This window comes from Bufo bufo, chromosome 6 (genome assembly GCF_905171765.1).
Source record: "Bufo bufo chromosome 6, aBufBuf1.1, whole genome shotgun sequence".
Classification (NCBI taxonomy): domain Eukaryota; kingdom Metazoa; phylum Chordata; class Amphibia; order Anura; family Bufonidae; genus Bufo; species Bufo bufo.
Genome location: NC_053394.1, coordinates 104,671,423 through 104,683,775, shown reverse-complemented (window position 1 = coordinate 104,683,775; position 12,353 = coordinate 104,671,423). Strand labels below are relative to the sequence as shown.

The following is a 12,353-nucleotide window of genomic DNA, read 5'->3' as shown; positions in this document are numbered from 1 at the left end:
CCGGCCAAACCCAGGTAGGAGACACCGTGACCTAGCGGGCACACATAGTGCTTGCTTTTCTGTGTAGGAAGAGCGCACAGGCTGATTCCGGGGCCTGCACCACTCCTCCTACACAGCCCAACAGAGGGATGTCTGACCACATAGTGCAGGCTGGGGAGCTCCGCCAGCTGAATGGTGAAGAGGGGAGAGGACGGCATTACAGGCAACTGTCTCTACATCATTATGGATGCAGAGACAGCTGAGAGCGGGACATACCTCAGCCGTTACCGCCACCGAAATCTGTGACTGTCTTGCCAGATGCAGGACGGTCAGGGGCGGATTGGGCATAGACCCTACAGGGAAAATTCCAGGTGGGCCAATGCCTAGGAGGCCGCCCGAGCCATTGTTATGGCTACCAACTGGCTACCTAACAACAGGGGCGTTGCTAGGTTAAAACATTCGGGTCCCGGGCCCCTGAGGATTTGTCCCAGGCCCCGAATGTCCTGCCTGCTAGATACAACTGTATTGCCATCCTCAGGGCGGCAATACAATTGAATCTGATGCACTGGAAGATCTCAAAGACCTGTGAAACAGGCAGTGGTTGAGAAGGACCTGCGATGATGTCACCATCATGTGACCAGTGCAGGAGAGGACGGCAGTGAAGAGGAGAAGACCTGGGGGAAGAAGCTGTGGTGAGATCTGCTACATGAGGAGAGGTCAGTGAAGGGAGAGGCAGAGCAATGCTGGGAGATGTGGTTATTTAAATGGGACTGTATGTCAGAGGGGGCTGGGGGAGGCAGTGATGTTATTTACACAGGACTGTATGTTGATGGCGGCAGTGGGAGGGAGTGATGTTATTTACATGGGACTGTATGTCAGAGGGGGTGATGTTATTTACATGGGACTGTATTTTGGAGGGGGCTGTAGATAGAGAGGGATGTTATTTACATGGGACTGTATATTGGAGGGAGCTGGAGAGATGGTGTGATGTTATTTACACGGGACTGTATGGCGGAGGGAGGAATATAACCACAGGGGGCACTGCAGAGGGCATTATAAATACTGGGGGCACTTCAGGGTGAGCATTATAACAGTAGAGGGCAGTATAAATACTGGGGGCACTGTAGGGGTATTATAACTCCAGGGGACATTATAGGCATTCTTATTACTACTGGGGGCTTTATAGGAGGGACATATAGGTCTGCCCTATTTCTAGGGGGGCTTATTTCTACTGGGGGCTCTGTGAGGGTATTATTAATACTGGAGGGCTCTTCTACTAATGGGTGCACTCTTGTGGAGGGTTATCACAGTTGGGGCACTGTAGTGGGCAGTATTACTAATGGGGGCATTCTTAGGGAGCATTATCACTGTTGGGGGCACTGTAGGAGGCAGTATTACTAATGAGGGCATTCTAGAAGGGAATTACTATTGGTGGGACTATGACGATCACTATCACTATGGGGGCACTAATTATTCTTCAGGACAGTATTGGGGGGGCACAGCGAGCAGCAGGATAACACTGTGGAAGATGATGACAGAAAAGTGATGAAGCTAAGATGTCTGTGTGTCACACTCTGCAGAGATGAGGAGCACTATTACTATGGGGGGGGGGGGGGGGGAGTCTATCTGTATGGCAGTTATTTTTCTTCAGGATAGTATTTGGGGGTATTGGGGGGCACAGCGAGCAGCAGGATAACACTGTGGGGGCTCCAGGTTGGGGGAATGATGACAGAAAAGTGATGCTAAGATGTCTGTGTGTCACACTCTGCAGAGACGAGGCGGCTAAGAGAAATTGTACAGACCAAATAGAAAAGATGATGACAGAGAAGATCTACATTGGAGGAGACGTCACCTGGAGGCTCTGGATGTGACAGGTATGTGCTGCTGTATAGCAAGTACAGCAAAATGCAGTGTGTGTGGGGGGGGGGTCGACTTAGAGAATTTGGCCCTATTCATTGGGGCTTGGGCCCCGGATCTTTTGAGACCCTAGCAATGCCCCTGCCTAACAATCTGATGCTCTCAGTATTAATTAGTGTCAGGGGCATCAGATACTTATGTGCCTGGCCAGTTTCTGCAGGTAACCTTGTGAATTGAACTATATTGCCATCCTCAGGACGATCACACTGAATACTGCAGTCGGGTGGCGGTATTTTGTGCTGCACTGTGGTATTTGGTTCTGCTGGGGTAGCATTTTGTGATGCACTGATGATATTGCTGGCCCCGACTACTTCTGTCTACTTGTGTTGCCCAGTCTTCTGTCAATTTGGACCCACCTAATGCATAGGGCCCTAAAGTTTTTTTTCTAGGACCAATTTAAGTTTTCAGTCCGCTCCTGGGGACGGTTGGGAGGTAAGCAGGTCATCAATATCTGTAGGCTGAATAAGCAGCACATTCCAGACCCACAGATATTCTCTGTGCTGCCATATGGTGCCTCTGTGAGACTCCTTATTGCATTGTAAAAATGAAAGGTATGGGAAGAGGGGAGGCACCATATAACGGATCTGTGCGACTCAGCTTCCTTTATGCAAGTATAAGAAATTTATCGATGTATATACCCTGAAAGTCCATTCACATAGGCTATCTGTAGTCTGTCCATGGACATCAGACTATTGACTGCTGTAAACACCCTGTGTCCGTTCATGGTTATTACTATTCCCCACAGCCCTGTATGGGTACCACATGAACACTTACTTTAGGTAAAGGATAAATTGTAAAACTTACATTGCATTGGCAATTTTTATTTAAAGCAGTTTATTACGCTATATAAATGCATAAAATAAATAAAAATAAATAAATCGTAATACTTTTGTAATGGTATGTAACTAAAAATGTATTGTAGCTTCTGAGTAATCCAATGAAATCAGTTTGTATAGTGCCACCTGCTGTTTGCTCTTTTTCTAATTTTTCTGTCCCGTTCACTGAGACAGAAGCACGTGCTCAATAACATCCTTTAACTGCCACCAACGGCAGCAGAAAGGACATGCCCCCTGAGAAGGGACACACACCCTAAGCTGACACCTTGAAATAAATCTAGCAGAGCAATGAATGGGGAGATCTCAGGATCCATGTGAGGTACAGGGCTGGTTCTAGCTTTGTTAGAAAGAGGTTGTCATTATGTCTGATTTTCATTTATTTTATTTACATTTGTCATGGGATTACCCCTTTAAGCCATTGTCTGGTATATCAATAATTACTTTAAAATGACCATGCCTTCCGTCCATGTAGCAGAGAGGTAACGCTCCTATTCTTCCCCAGATGTTGTCATGTGTCTGGGTTTAGTTAGTTCAATGTGTGAATAATTATGCAGCAATATTTCATATCATTGTACGGACTCCCTGAGACACAGGGATGCTTTCTCCTCCAGCTGCGCATGTTGCCTGCAGATTCCAGATGTCTGAATTCAGTCCAGCTGTCAAAGTCCATTTTATGTGGTTAGACTGCACCCTCCGGTAGCCTGCCGCTGGTGTCCCTGGAGCAATGACAGTGGTTTGTGGTCAGGAGGAGGGGGGCGACACGTGAAGGTGGGATGGCACAGATGGGACACCATATCATACTCATATTACACAACCATCTGCCCAGTGATGGGAATGACTACTGCACTATAGCAGCGTCATCTCCTGCTTCTCACGGTTAGAGCGGTGGCACATGGTCAGACGATAATTGTGTTTCTAAATGGAGGGGGTATAACATTTAGATTTAGTGCGGGCAGCATGGGAATATAAGGGGGCAAGACATTTGGAAATCAATCCCTACCATGCATTCTGTAATGTCACAGTGAAGATAATACATTAGATTTCTTATGTTTGTCTTCTGTTCACACAGTCCTTTGTATTCTGCAATGAACATGTGCATAACAAAGAAAAGACCTATCAGGCGCTGATACAGGGGCAGATCTGCCGCTGAGAATTCATAGTCATCAACACAGTACCCACGGCAGAGTAGGATTATAAAGATCCTGATCGGCACGTATATCATTTTGGCATCGCTAGCTTTCCCAGACAGCTGTTCTTCTGTAAGTGTCAGTCTTTACTGTAGATCTGGCATTCCATTCATTAGCCAGAACAATTGGTATGAGCAGTGCTATATTCTGAAAACGTTCTGCTGTACATAGGAGTGTGAGAAGGAATCTGACTGCTGAAATGAGATATGATTACCATTATGAACTACATACAGTACAGACCAAAAGTTTGGACACACCTTCTCATTCAAAGAGTTTTCTTTATTTTCATGACTATGAAGGCATCAAAACTATGAATTAACACATGTGGAATTATATACATAACAAACAAGTGTGAAACAACTGAAAATATGTCATATTCTAGGTTCTTCAAAGTAGCCACCTTTTGCTTTGATTACTGCTTTGCAGACTCTTGGCATTCTCTTGATGGGCTTCAAGAGGTAGTCCCCTGAAATGGTTTTCACTTCACAGGTTTAATAAGTGGGATTTATTGCCTTATAAATGGGGTTTGGACCATCAGTTGCGTTGAGGAGAAGTCAGGTGGATACACAGCTGATAGTCCTACTGAATAGACTGTTAGAATTTGTATTACGAGTGGCCATCATTACTTTAAGAAATGAAGGTCAGTCAGTCAGCCGAAAAATTGGGAAAACTTTGAAAGTAAGGGCTATTTGACCATGAAGGAGAGTGATGGGGTGCTGCGCCAGATGACCTGGCCTCCACAGTCCCCGGGCCTGAACCCAATCGAGATGGTTTGGGGTGAGCTGGACCGCAGAGTGAAGGCAAAAGGGCCAACAAGTGCTAAGCATCTCTGGGAACTCTTTCAAGACTGTTGGAAGACCATTTCAGGGGACTACCTCTTGAAGCTCATCAAGAGAATGCCAAGAGTGTGCAAAGCAGTAATCAAAGCAAAAGGTGGCTACTTTGAAGAACCTAGAATATGACATATTTTCAGTTGTTTCACACTTATTTGTTATGTATATAATTCCACATGTGTTAATTCATAGTTTTGATGCCTTCGTAGTCATGAAAATAAAGAAAACTCTTTGAATGAGAAGGTGTGTCCAAACTTTTGGTCTGTACTGTACATGGCCGCAATTTACCAGGGCCTCTATGAACAGCCTTCTAAAGCCTCATTCACACATCCGTGTTCCACGGATGTGTGCTGTTTGTGTTCTCCACGTGTGTATTCACACATCAGTTTTTTACCTGGGCCCGTGGGTCCGTGTTTTTGGTACGGAAGCATTCTCTATTTTGTCCATGTTCACAGATCCATCACACCCATCTATGGCTCCTTGAAAACCACGGATGCAACATGGATGCCATCCGTATTTCCCAGGTCATTAGGAAGAGATGCTTAGAAAATAATTTTTCAGCTGCATAGTGTTTGTGTAACACGGGTGACCACCTTTTCACAGATTTAGGGCTCATTCACACGAACGTGTGCTGCCTGTTGCCGTATTGCGGCCCGCATTTGCGGATTTGCAATACACGGGCACTGTTCCGTGTGCATTCCGCATCACAGATGCGGACCCATTCACTTCTATGGGTCCGCAAATCCGGAGATGCGGAACGGAAGCACGGAACAAAGAACTACGGAGTGCTTCCTGGGGTTCCGTTTCAGGGCTTTTGCACCGCAAAAAGATAGAACATGCTCTATCTTTTTTGCGGAACGGACGGATCGCGGACCCATTCAAGTGAATGGGTCCGCGATCCCCATGCGGCTGGGCCACGGTCGGTGCCCGTGCATTGTGGACCGCATTTTGCGGTCCACAGCACGGGCTTCACACGGTGGTGTGAATAAGCCCTTAAGCACGGACACGGATGTGTGAATGAGGCTTTACACAGATGTAAATATAGAAGTGCCATAAGCAGTAAGTACTTACTAGCAAGGAAAGCGCTCATTGGTTAACCCTTTAACGACCAGATACTTTTTTGTGATTTAGCACACGTGGCTTGTAACTTTTTTATTTGTTTGATCGACAAAATAATTTGTGCAAAGTTTTTACGTGACACATAGGACTTTTTATGTGTTTTTTTAGCCTTTGTTTTTTTCTTTTTTTTAGCTTCATTTAGGGAAATTTGTGCAAATTAGTTTTTAAAAAGTCATTTGTTTTCCAAACTATAGCTGCTTATTCTATAAATATGCAAACTGATACCAAAATAAATGATTAAAATGAGTTGTATAGGTTGTATTGGTCGTTTTGTAATATGTAAAGTTTTTATGTGATCGGGGCGACCGTGGCAATGCTTTTGTTTGGCATGGGCAGTTTTTGTTTGTATTTTATAATATTTTTTGTTTTTGTGGCACATAATGAGGCACATTTCTTAGGACCGGCGTTTTAGACACCATCTTAATAAAGCCCTGTGCTGGCGGTGGATCTGCCGGAGTTCTGTAGAGGCGCCAGCCCCATACATAAGACTACTTTCACACTAGCGTTAGCAGGGTCTGGCAGACTGTTCCGCCAGGGGAACAGCCTGCCAGATCCGTACTAACGTTAGCCTACAAGTGCTGCCGGAACTCTCCTCCGACCCCATTCACTTTAATGGGGACGGTTGGAGATGCGGCCGTAGCCTGGCAAGCATACTGATAGGCGGCCAGACAAAATCCGCAGCCTGCCGGACCCTGCTAACGCTAGTGTGAAAGTAGCCTAACTTCGGCGGATCCACTGCTACTTCTAGATGTAAGACAGCTTACTAGCGGTCTTACATCTAGACTATTTATGCAAGAAAATGTGAAAAATGTAACCAAGTAATTGACTGTTGCAATGCAATAAACAAACACTGTATTTACAGTGGAAAAAGGAGATGTTAGATATGGATGGCCTCTAGGGGGAGCCAGGAGTGAGCAGATGACAAAATGAACATCACCTTTAAGAAGTACCTGTCACCTCTGCACAGTAAAGACAGTATGAAACCAGTGAAGCGAGCTTCTGGTTCCTGGTGAAATGAGTATTACATCTACCATCAGAACTGCACTGAGCAAAATTGTAGTATTAATAAATGTTAATGCACTTGGAAAATCCTTCCTTCATAAACTGTTCTGTGGCCGGGGAAGGAGGTAACGTTTTCTCGATTACTGCTTGTGAGATACTTTGAAGGTCCCAGTGTGACTCTCTCAATCCTTGGTGACCTTTATAACAGAGCCGGCAGTGTTCAGTGAGATACAACAGGACGCTCCGGTTCTTTTATGTGTGTGGACTCTGTGCTGCTATTGTGTGATGATGATGATGATGATGATGACACATCCGAGTTGGAATCAGCACAATCCACCCACAGAACATGGACCCCAGAGCCCTATAATCCATCAACTATGGTCATATGAACTGATTTCTGCGTTTGTCAGTGGGATTACGAACGTCTGGATTACATGGTTTAACACCATCTGTGCATGTGCTAGTTGTAGTAGTATGTGGGTGCTATATGGTTGTAATAGGTTTACACTATATAAAGAGGAGGCACTGGAGGATCTTGGGATAGAATGGTCTGACCCCCATGATGACTACTAGACATAGATCCAGTTCTGAGACCCGCCATAGACAACACAAGACCTTCTCCACATCAACACAAGCCTAGTCAAAGAACCCTTGTGATTTTAGGAAGGTGGTCATGGTTTCTCCAGAAGACTTCAGCAATCACGTCTACTCTCACAGAATGTTTGGGAGATCCTCAAAAATATAGGGAGACGCTTCGAACTCCCACAAGGGTAGACTTTTCTTGTTCATTGGTTGTAGAGCGATGGCAGGAGTGACTGGTGTTTGTCCTTGTTGCCTGCGCAGTGGCATGTGCAATTAGGTGCCTGCTACAGTGCAAGTAACAAGGAAAAACACCGGCCACCCCTGAACCACAAATGGCGCCATGACCGATCCCGAGCAACAGGGAGGGGGCGCTGTGGCTGACACATTGCAGGGGGTATTGTGGCTGACACATAACTGAGGACAATGTGATATATTAAAAACATACACTGCCTGTCCAAAAAAAAAGTCACCACCAAAAAAAAAAAAAAAGGTCACACTCTAATATTTCATTGGACTGCCTTTAGCTTTGATTACGGCACGCATTCGCTGTGGCATTGTTTCGATAACATTCTGCAATGTCACAAGATTTATTTCCATCCAGCGTTGCATTAATTTTTCACCAAGATCTTGCATTGATGATGGTAGAGTCTGACCGCTGCGCAAAGCCTTCTCCAGCACATCCCAAAGATTCTCCATGGGGTTAAGGTCTGGACTCTGTGGTGACCAATCCATGTGTGACAATGATGTCTCATGCTCCCTGAACCACTCTTTCACAATTTGAGCCCAATAATTCCTGGCATTGTCATCTTGGAATATGCCCATGCCACCAGGGAAGAAAAAAATCCATTGATGGAATAACCTGGTCATTCAGTATGTTCAGGTAGTCGGCTGACCTCATTCTTGGAGCACATACTGTTGCTGAACCTAGACCTGGCCAACTGCAGCAACCCCAGATCATAGCACTGCCCCCACAGGCTGGTACAGTGGGCACTAGGCATGATGGGGGCATCACTTCATCTGCCTCTCTTCTTACCCTGATGCGCCTATCACTCTGGAACAGGGTAAATCTGGACTCATCAGACCACAGGACCTTCTTCCATTGCTCCAGAGTCCAATCTTTATGCTTCCTAGCAAATTGAAGCCTTTTTTTTTCTGGTTTCCCTCACTGATTAGTGGTTTTCTTACGGCTACACAGCTGTTCAGTCCCAATCCCTTGAGTTCCCTTCGCATTGTGCGTGTGGAAATGCTCTTACTTTTACTATTAAACATAGCCCTGAGTTCTATTGTTGTTTTTCTTCGATTTGATTTCAAACATTTAAAGGGAACCTGTCATCGGGATTTTGGGTATAAAGCTGAGGACATGGGTTGCTAGATCGCCGCTAGCACATCCGCAATACCCAGTCCTCATAGCTCTGTGTGCTTTTATTGTGTAAAAAAAAGATTTAATACATATGCAAATTAACCTGAGATGAGTCCTGCCCCTGAGAAGAGTCAGGGACAGGACTCATCTCAGGTAATTTGCATATGGATCAAATCATTTTTTTTACACAATAAAAGCACACAGAGCTTTCCGGCCACAATTCTTCCTCGAATACGATGGGTCCCCACTATCCTTCCAGTTTTTAATAATGCGTTGGACAGTTCTTAACCCAATTTTAGTCGTTTCTGCAATCTCCTTTGATGTTTTCTCTGCTTGATGCATGCCAATGATTTGACCTTTCTCAAACAGACTAACATCTTTTCCACGACCACGAGATGTGTCTTTCAACATGGTTGTTTAAGAAATGAGAAGAAACTCATTGCGCCAGTTGGGGTTAAATAACTTGTTGCCAGCTGAAAGATAATCACCCATGCAGTAATTATCCAATAGGAGGCTCATAACTATTTGCTTAGTTAAATCCAGGTGGCGATTTTCTTTTTGGACAGGCAGTGTACAATGCAATAGACAGAGTACTGCACTGTTACAGCCATATACTACCCAGCTTTATGCCGCTCTGGTAAATTGTCCCTTTAAGGGGTTACCATGCTGGGGATATTAAATATTACACAATGTTTGAAAGTCAGAAAGCACCATTATAATTTTCAGTAATTACAGTTTATTCATCAGGACGAACCTTGATGTTACAACAAACAGCCTATTGTCTGGAGGACTTATTTGCAGACTCATATGTGATTACTGAAAGCTTCAGCAAACATGCTTATCCAGTTGCCGAAATAAGCTTTATTCTAATACTGTAGAGCCAGAGGATAAGCGGCAACCAGGTAGCACTGGAACTGCTCGTTTCTTGGGAGAACAATGGATCAGGGTCCGACCTGTCCAATCCTTGTGGGTCAGTGTCCAATCTGAGGACCGTTGTCATAACATTAAACTAATGGAGTAGGCAATGATAGACTTCACTGAAGACAGGAGGTCAAAAAGTCCAAAATAACATTCATTTTTCATCCAACACATGTTAAACCATCACTTGTATGGATCCACGTGGAAATTAACACAAAACGGCAAAGTAAAGTCTACCTAAACAAGGTTATGCTCAGCATAGGCATTGGACAATAGGAGATCAGGCTCACCTAGCGGGCAGGTCCTTCAGCTTCCCACGCTCTCTGACACTGAAGGAGTATTTCTGCTCATATTTATTCCCCCAGGAATGAATCCTACACCGGGGATTACCTTAGGCTAAGGCCTCATGCACACGACCGTTGTTATGGTCCGCATCCGAGACGCAGTATTTGAGGCTCGGATGCGGACCCATTCACTTCAATGGGGCCGCAAAAGATGAGGACAGCACTCCGTGTGGTGTCCGCATCCTTTGCTCCGTTCCGTAGCCCCGCCAAAAAAAATATAACATGTCCTATTCTTGTCCGTTTTGCGGACAAGAATAGGCATTTCTACAATGGGCTGCCCGTTCTGTTCCTGCAAATTGCGGAAGGCACACGGGCGGCTTCCATTTTTTGCTGATCCGCGGTTTGCGGACCGCAAAAAAACTGAATGGTCGTGTGCATGAGGCCTAAGGGTCCATTCACACGTCCGCAATTCTGTTCCGCAAAATGCGAAACGGAATTGCAGACCCATTCATTTCTATGGGGCCGCACTATGTGCTGTCCGGATCCGGATATGCGCATCCGCACTTCTGGGTCCACAATTCCGTTCCCGAAAAAAATAGAACATGTGGACAAGATTAGGCATTTTCTATTATAGTGCTGGCGATGTGCGGTCCGCAAAATGCAGAACGCATATTGCCGGTGTCCGTGTTTTGCGGATCCGTGGCTCCGCAAAACACTTACGGACGTGTGAATGGACCCTTAGGCTACATGCACACGCAATTTGCGGATCCGCAAAAAAAAGGTCATCCGTTGTAATAATGCCTATCCACAAACTAGAAAAAAATAGGACATGCACTATTTTTTTTGCGGGGCAACGGAACGGACATACTGATGCGGACAGCACACAGTGTTTTTTGCGGACCCATTGAAATGAATGTGTCCGCATCCTATCCGCAAAAAAAACAGAACGGACACGGAAACAAACAATGTTCGTGTGCATTTAGCCTAAGGCCTCATGCACACAACCGTTCCGTTTTTTTGCGGTCTGTAAACCGTGGATCCGCAAAAAACGGAAGCCGCCCTTGTGCCTTTCGCAATTTGCGGAACGGAACGGGCGGCCTATTGTAGAAATGCCTATTCTTGTCTGCAAAATGGACAAGAATAGGACTTGTTATATTTTTTTTGCGGGGCTACAGAACAGAGCAACGGATGCGGACAGCACACGGAGTGCTGTCCGCATCTTTTGCGGCCCCATTGAAGTGAATGGGTCCGCATCCGAGCCGCAAAAAAACTGCGGCTCGGATGCGGACCAAAACAACGGTCGTGTGCATGAAGGCCTAAGAGAAAAAGTAATACTAGAGTGAGGTGGAATAAAGATTCTTTGTACCTCTCGGCGGTCTGGGTGAGATATACGTACAGCCCCTCCAGTGCTTTCCTATACAAAGTGTTACAACGTGCTATGGAAAACGTCTGCACTGATTTTTGTTTACACTGCGGACAATAATCTGCTGGGAAAGTAAGAGGCCTGCTATCTATTCTACATGGAAAGCCAAGAATTACCCAAACTGAATGACAATGAAGCTAATCATCTGCTGCAGCCAAAGCATGTCCAGCCTGGGATTCCTGATGCAGAAATACACATCAGATTGTAATGCTGACATGTAAACATCATCATGAGAGTTGTCACCAAGCACAGCACACACTGGCATGATGCATGATAATAATATCACCTCTTGCACACGTGCAATGCTCGGTCTGTGTAAGTATTGGTGTTCACTGTAGCTTTAACATTTTATTTATGCACCAGGAAGAACTGGATGGTCAGTGTACAGATACCACCAGATCCGACAGTTTGAAACCGTGCTGCAAAGTTTAGACTTCTAAGAGAAGGTATGAAACATGCTCAACATGGTTTAAAGAGCATCTATTCCTAGGACTCTGTGTGCTATTCCTTTATTATTCCTGCTAGAAGTTATGAATGAATTACTAGCAGTGGGCAGCACGGTGGCTCAGTGGTGCCTGGGTCCTAGGTTTGAATCTGACCAAGGACAACATCTGCATGGACTTTGTATGTTTTCCCTGTGGGTTTCCTCCCACACTCCAAAGCCCTTAGATTGTGAGCCCCATTGGGGACAGTTGGATGCTAATGTCTGTAAAGCGCTGCGGAATATAGTAGTGCTATATAAGTGCATAAAATAAATAATAAATAAGTTTGTAGTGAAGGTCCAGATGGGTGTTACCAGTTGGGGCTGTGTCCCTGTTCAGTCTGACACTGGCAGCACTGATTGGATAGTGTCAGACTGCACAGGGACCTGTTATCCCCAACTGGTAACACCCATCTGGACCTTCATTGCGAA

The 12,353-nt window shown here is 45.3% G+C and overlaps 1 protein-coding gene across 6 annotated transcripts in view; it reads right to left on the bottom strand.

Moving 5' to 3' along the window:
* The window catches only part of TACC2 (transforming acidic coiled-coil containing protein 2), a 181,915-nt gene that overhangs the window by 79,791 nt on the left and 89,771 nt on the right, over nucleotides 1-12,353 (bottom strand). The gene's annotated exons all lie outside the window — the stretch shown is intronic.